The sequence below is a fragment of the Anthonomus grandis genome, chromosome 1 (genome assembly GCF_022605725.1).
Source record: "Anthonomus grandis grandis chromosome 1, icAntGran1.3, whole genome shotgun sequence".
NCBI lineage: Eukaryota > Metazoa > Arthropoda > Insecta > Coleoptera > Curculionidae > Anthonomus > Anthonomus grandis.
The window spans coordinates 32,638,668-32,647,486 of record NC_065546.1 but is presented as its reverse complement, the minus strand read 5'-3'; the positions used below and the strand labels follow the sequence as shown (position 1 = coordinate 32,647,486).

General features: G+C 34.7%; 1 long non-coding RNA gene across 1 annotated transcript; it reads left to right on the top strand.

Moving 5' to 3' along the window:
• The first annotated feature begins 312 nt into the window (after positions 1 to 312).
• LOC126739911 (uncharacterized) lies at positions 313 to 2,904 on the top strand. Its single transcript, XR_007661730.1, has 3 exons — positions 313 to 406; positions 471 to 587; positions 1,628 to 2,904. It is a non-coding gene; the product is annotated as an uncharacterized LOC126739911 (long non-coding RNA).
• Positions 2,905 to 8,819: the final 5,915 nt, after the last annotated feature.

The window sequence follows — 8,819 nt, the reverse complement described above, 5'->3', positions numbered from 1 at the left end:
CTGATTCTGTCTAGTCTGCTAACTTCCATGACGTATTAGTAGGGGTTTGCATCCATCTGAAAAAAAGTTTTATCCAAATCCTTTGGGAGTTTTGGGAGTAATAGCCGTATATATTTCTTAAATCTAACAATTCAATAATTTACCGAAAAATTTTCGTTAGAGGTCATTCATCTGAACTCGATTTAGGTATCCATTATTTATTATAAGAGTAAGGCCGTCGACACATTGGCGGTTGCGGCAGCGGTTACAACCGCGATAGCATTCGCATTTTCCGCAAATTTTGCGACAGTCATTGGTATAGAGTTGACAGAAACAGTTGCCATAATTTACGCTCTCAAAATTAAGAAATCTAAACGAAAAAGAAGGTACTGGGTCCATCCGTTATACGAAAGGCGTCTGACAAATGGTCAGTTTCATTGCCTTTTTCATCGGTTGAGGGAATATCCTGAAAAGTTTTTTAATTATTACAGAATGAGCGTTACGTCTTTTGATGAATTAGTGACGTTGATGAGACCTCACTTGCAAAAGTCAAATAGTCACTTTAGAAATTGCATCACTGTGGAAGAAAGATTAACAGTCACTATAAGGTAAGATAATTATATTTTATTCTTAGTTATGGAACAAAGTTAAACAAAATCTACAATTACCCATTGTAATCTTTGTTTACTTAAATATTAGGTGTTTTGTGTATGTTATGGTCTGATGATGCTCTAGTCGAGCGAAACATGTAACCTTCGTTATTTTATTAAATGTATTTGTGATGCTGTAGATTTCGTGTTTTTTACCTTTTATAAAAAAAATCTACAATACCGTTTACAAAAGGAAAAGAAAGAATTAAATCAAAGGTAGAATTTCACTGTAGTCGGATGATTGGGAATCTGTGGGTGAAAGTATAGGTTGTAATGAACGAGAGGTACACGGGCGGCTATCATACAAAGCAGAGGGGTTTGATGGTGATGGGTGAACGGAGAATGATGTGGAAGGAATGGTTTGGTGAAAAATTTGCTGAGAAACTGGCGAAATGTATGTTGTTGATTGGAACTGATTATGATAAAAGGGGTGAGGATTTAAAACTCTTTAGAGAACTTGCAGTATTTCTACTCTCAAATTGATTTTCTGTTGCGGGTTCAAGGTTCAAATCGTCGTCATCTTCCAGAGGCTGTGGAGGCTGCCTGTTTTCTAGAAGTGTCAACAATTTGTCTTCAAACGATGCTTTTTTTCTGGAGATTGTGTTCGGCGTTGCTGCTCTTTGGTTGAAATGCGGTGCTGGTGTGGCCTCTTCAGAACCATCTTCATTTCCTTCGGTATTTTCTGGGCTGTCTACCGCTTCCTCGGGCACGTTAAATTCGGTGCCGGAAAAAGCAAAAAACATATTGTTTTTTTCTACTACCATTAAAATCTACCATCGCCCTGTGTTTGAGGAACCAGAAACTGCAGCATATCAAAGAAAACGTACTTCTTCTTTTTTGATGCTGCTGAGCCGCTTTTCGAATCACCTTTGAGATCCTTAATAAAACGGTCTTTATTGTTTTTCCATTTCTTTTGAAGTTCTGTCCCTAAAAAAAAATCTCATTAAACTAAGCAACCTATTTTCATACACAGACGTAAAAATCAAATGTTATTTTAGGTATCTCGCGACTGGAATGCATTTTGATGCTTTGCAGTATTCATTTTTAATGGGAAGAAGTACAATCGCAGTGATCATTTATGAATGTTGTCGTGCATTATGGACTATATTACAACCACTAGAAATCCCCGAACCTACTGTTGAAAAATGGAAAGAAATAGCAGAGGAATTTGATCAGAAATCTAATTTCCCCCACTGCTTTGGGGCAGTCGATGGGAAACATATTCGTTTAATGTCACCAGAACATAGCGGATCGGCATTTTTTAATTACAAGAAACATTTTTCGCTCGTGCTTATGGCGATTTCTGATGCAAACTATTGCTTCACAGTAATAGATGTAGGAGCATACGGACGGGAGTCCAATTGCAATGTTTTTAGGCAAAGTACTGTTGAAAGAAAGACAGTGAGCTTATTATACCCAGTCCATCAGTTTTGGCAGATAATTGTGACCAACGTATTTATCCCTATGTATTAGTGGGCGCTGAAGCTTTTCCTTTACATCAAAATTTATAAAGGCCATATCCAAGACGTAATCTTAACGAGAATAAAAGGATTTTCAATTACAGATTAACAAGAGCTAGGAGGTTCGTGGAATGTGCCTTTGGCATTCTGGTCAATAAGTGGCGTATGTTTCATGCTAGCATATTAGTGTAACCAGATTTTGCAGTGCTGGTAATAAAAGCAGCTTGTGTCTTGCATAACTTTGTTCGAAAACGGGACGTATACAAATTTGAAGACACGTTAACTTGCTGCTTAAATGATATAGATGTACATGGGACTGGAGGACAACAACTACGAGGACAACATGTCAGAGATCTTTTTACTGAGTATTTTGTATCGCCTGAAGGCAGTTTGAGTTGGCAAAATGTTGTGATATAGATAAGTATTATTGTATTGTGTTTATTTAATAGATAGGTATATTATTACCTTTGTAAACAATTATTATATTAAAACACTTTCTGTACATATATATGAAGTATTTTTCTTACCTTTTAATCTTATTTCTTCCGGAGTCGACAAATTTTGATCCGAATACATTTCCTCCAAAACCTCCTGCCAAGCATTAATTTTTTTATCCCGACTTTTGTATTCCTTGTCAGAAACATCCCACAAACACGTCCGATTTTGCACCAAAATAATAAATTTTTCTGTGTCGAATATATCCATGGTTCAAAAATGATCTGATCTCGTTCTTGGCCGCGCGGTTAATGTGAACACGTAATCAAGAAACAACACGTTGAATTTCCGATCCCGAACCGCGCAAAGATGCGGTTGAGAAGGCGGTTGCGGCCATGGGATGGCCATGCGATGGCGGCTAATGTGTTGCCACTCCATATTAATTCATGTGTTTTACAGAATAGCGGTTGTAACCGCGCGGTTGCAACCGCTGCCGCAACCGCCAATGTGTCGCCGGCCTTAGAGCCTTTTTCATTCCTTTAACATATGACTTTCTACTTAATATTCACAAAAAAAACCATAGTCTTTAGAGTTTTGTAATCACCATAAATCAATTTAATTATTCATTGTTAAATATCTAGACAAAAAATTAAAACAAGGTTAAACGGTCGCGGCCGGTAGAGGGGAAGAAGAGAGGGGTTGGACAAAAAAGTTATGTTATAAAATGTATATTATATTTTTTATTTGGTTAGTTATAACGACACTTATAATTACCAAATTCCAAGGAAAATATAAACAGATAATCTGATTAATTCGCATTTTGTATTTAAAACTACAATCTACAAATACTTAAATAATATAAGTCATTTTAGTTAAAAAAAAATATATCATGTTCTAGGTCATCCGTGTCACCGATGCCTATTGCTTGGGAGTTGGTTCTGATCTTTTTAATAATATCAATTATTTGGCAGCAAGAAATCTTTACAGCAAATACCATTTTTTCGTAGTCCATTACGAATGGCGAGAATTGAATAAAGTAATGGAAGTTTCATGCGATTTCTAAGCTTATTTTTATTAATGTTCACTTGGCTGAATTGTCGTTCTATTTCGGCATTCGAATGCGGCAACGATAAAAACCCTAAGGCTACCAGAGCCAGTTCTTTAAATACGACAGTATTTTGAGAATCCTTGTACATAAAAACTTCGAACCAAAAATTGTGCGTATTGTCAATACTTATTAATTTTAATAAGTCTATAATATCTCTCTTATTATGATTTAAACAATTTTGAACCGAAAATAATGAAATTTTTTTTTAAACTTCTATATTATCAGGGACTCGACTTTTGAGAGTTTTGAACCATATTTTAGCGAATAAGCGCCTTACTCGGTTGCCTTACGGTATCTTAAGCGTTACGTCATCATATGCTTGCGCTCGAATGACGTCATGTCTAACAGAAGTCAGAGTCTAAATAAGAGCTACGTTTTCATGTGTACTTATTGAATTCATTTTGAAGACTGACCTGAACCATAAAAATACCTATTCGTCTTAGTTTTCAAAAGTTTTGAGTCTACTAGTAAATCCGATCTCATATATTTTTAGGATCAGATCCAGATCGTGACAAAATACAAATTAAATTCGCCCTGAAAACGTTTATAAAGGGTAAACATTTACCCAAGAGAAATGTCCGTGCAACCTCACCTTTACCAAAGTATATAGATTTCAACGTCAAATGTTAGACTGGGCCTTTACGTTCTTCACTGTATTTGCTCTTTTGATAATTTATTCTTTTCTGCATTTTTATTTGGTTTGAATGCCTTAACTGTCTTATATACATTAATATTAAATAAATTAAAACTAATACTAAGAAATATAATGCTTCTCAACTCTAAAAAAATATCAAGAAATCGATATCAATATTTAATGTTTATTATTGTTTGTATAGCTTCCCTTTGACTTTGACATATCGAGTTTCAATCGCCTTTCCTTCGCTTTTGCAGAAATCATGAAAAACCTGCTGTTTTTGGGAGTTTTAAAATTTTATATCTAGACTATTTATTCTTCAATTGTCATGAAATTTTCAGGGGGTGTATAATTTTTCCCGCTCTTTCAAATGCGACTAGTAAATTTTACCTAGAACTACACAAAAAAGAGTTAATTTCTTAGCTTTTTTTAATGGGGACAAAAAGGCACTATAAAAACCTTATGAAAAAAATCGCCGAAACACATCAACTGAGAAATGGATTGAAGTTTCCAAATACACTATTAGTTCTTTAATAATTGCTGCAGTATTGTTTTTATTTTAAATTTTCGACCACTCTTATTTTATTGGCCACCACTGTATGTACCGGGTATTCAACTAAAAGAGGTCGCCGGCTTTATTCCCTTTGCTTATAGGTTTCTCAGTCTTAAAAACGCCTTTTTCTTAATATTGTGTCACTAAATTCGTAATTTCTGACCCCAAAAAACAATCAAAAATCATATCATATCAATCAAAAATAATATTTTTTTACCTAATGCTTTTCCATGAAAATACTTTTTTACAGATAGTCTTGTTCGACAAAAATGGAGAGGCCTACGGGACACATTTAGGAAGGAACTTTCGAAATTAGGGCAAAAACGAAGTGGAGATGCGGCGGATAAAATTATAGAATCAAAGTGGCAGTTTTTTGATAATATGTTCTTTGTTAAAGACCACTGGAAATATTCCCAACAGTAATACACAAAGTCAAACTGACATGGAAGAAATTGAATCGCCGTCTTATGCGGATTCGCAAAATTACGATGAAGAAAGTGATCATGAAATCGACGACACGTTAATAAAGACCCCACTCTCTAAAAAGAGACAGGCAATAATAAAAACAGGTTCTCACGAAAAAAATCTACCAAAAAAAAGGAAACTTAGTGAAAATAATATAAAAGGGCAGACATTGGAAAAATTTCATAAAATAGAAGAACAAAAATTAAAACAATTTCAAGAGAGCATGCAAAGGCCGCAACAGCAAAACGTGAATGATGATTCGCATTTTCTTTTAAGTTTGGTACCATTTTCAAAGACTTGCCAATGCACAAAAAGTTGCATGTAAGAGGAAAATTTATTGACATACTTACAAAAGAACATGAACTTATCTATCGTCGAGGTACTTATCAACAAGCTACAACCTCAACCATTTCTCAGTCTTTCACACCAATTCCAACACCTTCGCCTGCATATTCCAGTTCCACTTCAGAATATTCACTTCCAGCACAACCACTTCCAGCCCAACCAGCAAACGAAGAGCTCTCTCTCTATTCAATGCACACCACTGCCCAAGAAATTAATAATACATCTACATGCTTTTCAAATTTCCAACCAAATTGAAAACTTTATATTTTTAACTATAAACCTAATGTACTTTGTTATCACCACTTTAAAATAAATAATAATGGGTAATAATAATTGGTTTAATTGGTTAATAATATTAATTGGTTTATTTTACTTACCTTAACGTTAAAATGAGCTTTTCTTCTGGTGATATACATTCTCGAAAATTTGAATATTTTTGAAGATCATTATTAATAGCTTCCAAAATAATATTGAAGGACAGTTTTGACATCCTTGTATATTCAAAGAACTTTTCATCGTTTTCTTTAATTTCTCTAAAGGATCTTTGAAACTCTCCATTTTGGGTTCGTGTCAAGAAATAATCGTCAACCCAGGTACGTTTCTCTTTTTCTTCAAGTAGTAGTATTTTTAAATAAGTTGATGTCTCATATAAGTAAAACTAATTTGCAACCGAATTTGCTTTGTCCATTGTAAAAATTGACTTAAAACACTGAATTAATCATTCTAAACGCATCTAATGTAACCACTTATTCTTACGAATTGATTTCGTACGAATTCCTACGAATAAAATTTCGTATGAATTCGCGTCCAATGTAACCGCCACCTAAAGCGCCTTATACGGTAACGTCATGACTTAATCGCTCGAGTTATGTCTTAAAGACGCTTATAGCCGCTTATTCGCTAAAAGATGGCTTTGATTTCGGCAATTAAGCTTACAACGAACCTTAAGGCGCCTACAGACGGACGAACATACCTTGAGATATGTACGCGCGTAGAAGTATGCGCGTACATATACGTTTTGTCGAAGTTCCCTACACGCGTAAAGATAATTTACTATTCAGTTTGTTTTTAATCATGGGGACCGTCAGTAATCATGATAATATAAATTTATTAGCAGTGGCGTGTGTGTGCATAATAAAGAAAAAACAAAAACAATTAGTGTATAAACGAAAGCCAAGAAGTAAATGGGTGAAGAAATGGTTGTTACCACTAGAAGAACTTCGTTTAGAACCGGATGATTATCGAAATTATCTCCGCATGGATGAAGATAGCTACGTATTACTTTTAAAATTAGTAACACCACTAATCCAGAAATAAGACACGTGCATGAGGTCTATCATATCACCACATGAAAGTGATCAGTTACACTTCGATACCTAGCTACTAGCAAAAAATATGAAGATTTAAAATTGTCCAGTATTATTTTACCTCAATCGCTAAGTAAAATAATTCTGGAGACCTGCAGTGCTATTTATCAAGTATTAAAGGATGAGTATATAAAGGTATTTGCTACTAACTATTGAAAAAAATAATACGTTAATCTTTATTAATAAACTCATAAACATAAGTATCTACAGTTAACATATTAATTTCAGAGAAATGTCAATATGGTAGGGGAGCCAGCTACCTATTGAGGTTAGTTATTTCCTCCTGATAATTTGCAAAACGCTTTATGGGGGTGCATCGTGAAACCTCGTGTGCGTCAGCTGGCGCGCAGGTGGTGCTGCCAGACATGACATGTTTGGGTGGCTTTCCCTGTTGATCCCACCACTAGTGCGCCAGCTGACACACACAAGGCTTCACTTCACTTAAGACCCCCATAAAGCTTTCTCTAAGTAATCAGCCGGCAGGAAATTGAACACCCAAACCTGTTACTGGCTCCCGTACCAAGCCAAGCCAAAACTGTTTTAATAATTACTTATATGGGTTCAAGTATCATGGTTTAAAGTTAGTTACAAAGCTGACAAGGCTATCCGTTTCGCACACTTCGTTGTCAAACTGTTGTAGATCGTTATTCTTAGAAGAACGTGTCTGAAGTGACTGAACAATAGGTATCTGTTTTATTGGTTGCATATCTTGAGGTTGTGGTATTTGAAATAAATACGTATTAAATAAATTGTCTGACACATTTTGCTGGGGTGGAGCAATCTGCGATGGATAAGTATAACTCTGAGGATTATAATAAGTACTAGTGGAGGTACTTGTGTTTAAGTTAACATTGGAATTATTTTCTGCTGAATCAAGAAGCGAAACAATTTTTGTTGCTTTGGTAACATGACCCATTTCTACTTCAAACAATAGGTCATTAATCAACTTTTCTGTATATAACTTAGTCTCTCTTGGAAGAGTTCTTAATTTCGCTGCAACATTATTTCCGAAAATCGTGCATTGATCCTCGTTACTGCGACTTAGCCAGCTTAGCCTTTCAGTAACAAGAGCAAGAACTTCGTCTGTCTGAGCATCTGTTTTAGCTTTACGTTTCTTCATAGAAGAAGGTGTAGGTGGAATTAACGACTTATTTCCATCTGTACGGGACCCACTACGAGTACTACTTGCTGTGGAATTCAAGGGGCTCTGTACCGAACTACTAAATTCTTCAGTATCACGATCCGGTCCGTGAGTTCCATAACTAGTACCTGGTCGGGAATCCAATGGACTTTGTAATGAACTACTAAATCCTTCACTTTCTGGTTCTGATACGATTCCAATTTCCTGAAATAAAAACGTAATAAATTGCTTGAAACAGTTTCTATTTTTTGAGACTTTAAGGATAAGGTATTTAAAATAAAACTTAGATTTTAATGCATCAACCTTCTAAAGAAAAAAAAATATTTTTCGGAATATTGGGTGGTATTAATTAAAAAAAAGCATTTGCTTATACTTATTAGTAAATGCTTATCCATTGATCTAATGTAAAATAATAAGTAGGTATTTGCTTAAATAAACCCGAGTATTTACTTATTAAAATAAGCATTTACTTGCAAAATTGTGGTTCTGCCATTTTGAAAACTGAAATTTTTATACGTAAATGCTTATTTTAGTAGGTAAATGCTGGATGGATAAGCATTTACTTATTAGTATAAGCAAATGCATTTTTTTATTAATAGCACCCATTGTTGCATCATATAAATAAATTTTATTAAAAAAGCTAATACTCAAAATCTCAAAAACGGTTTTTTTTATCAGTTTG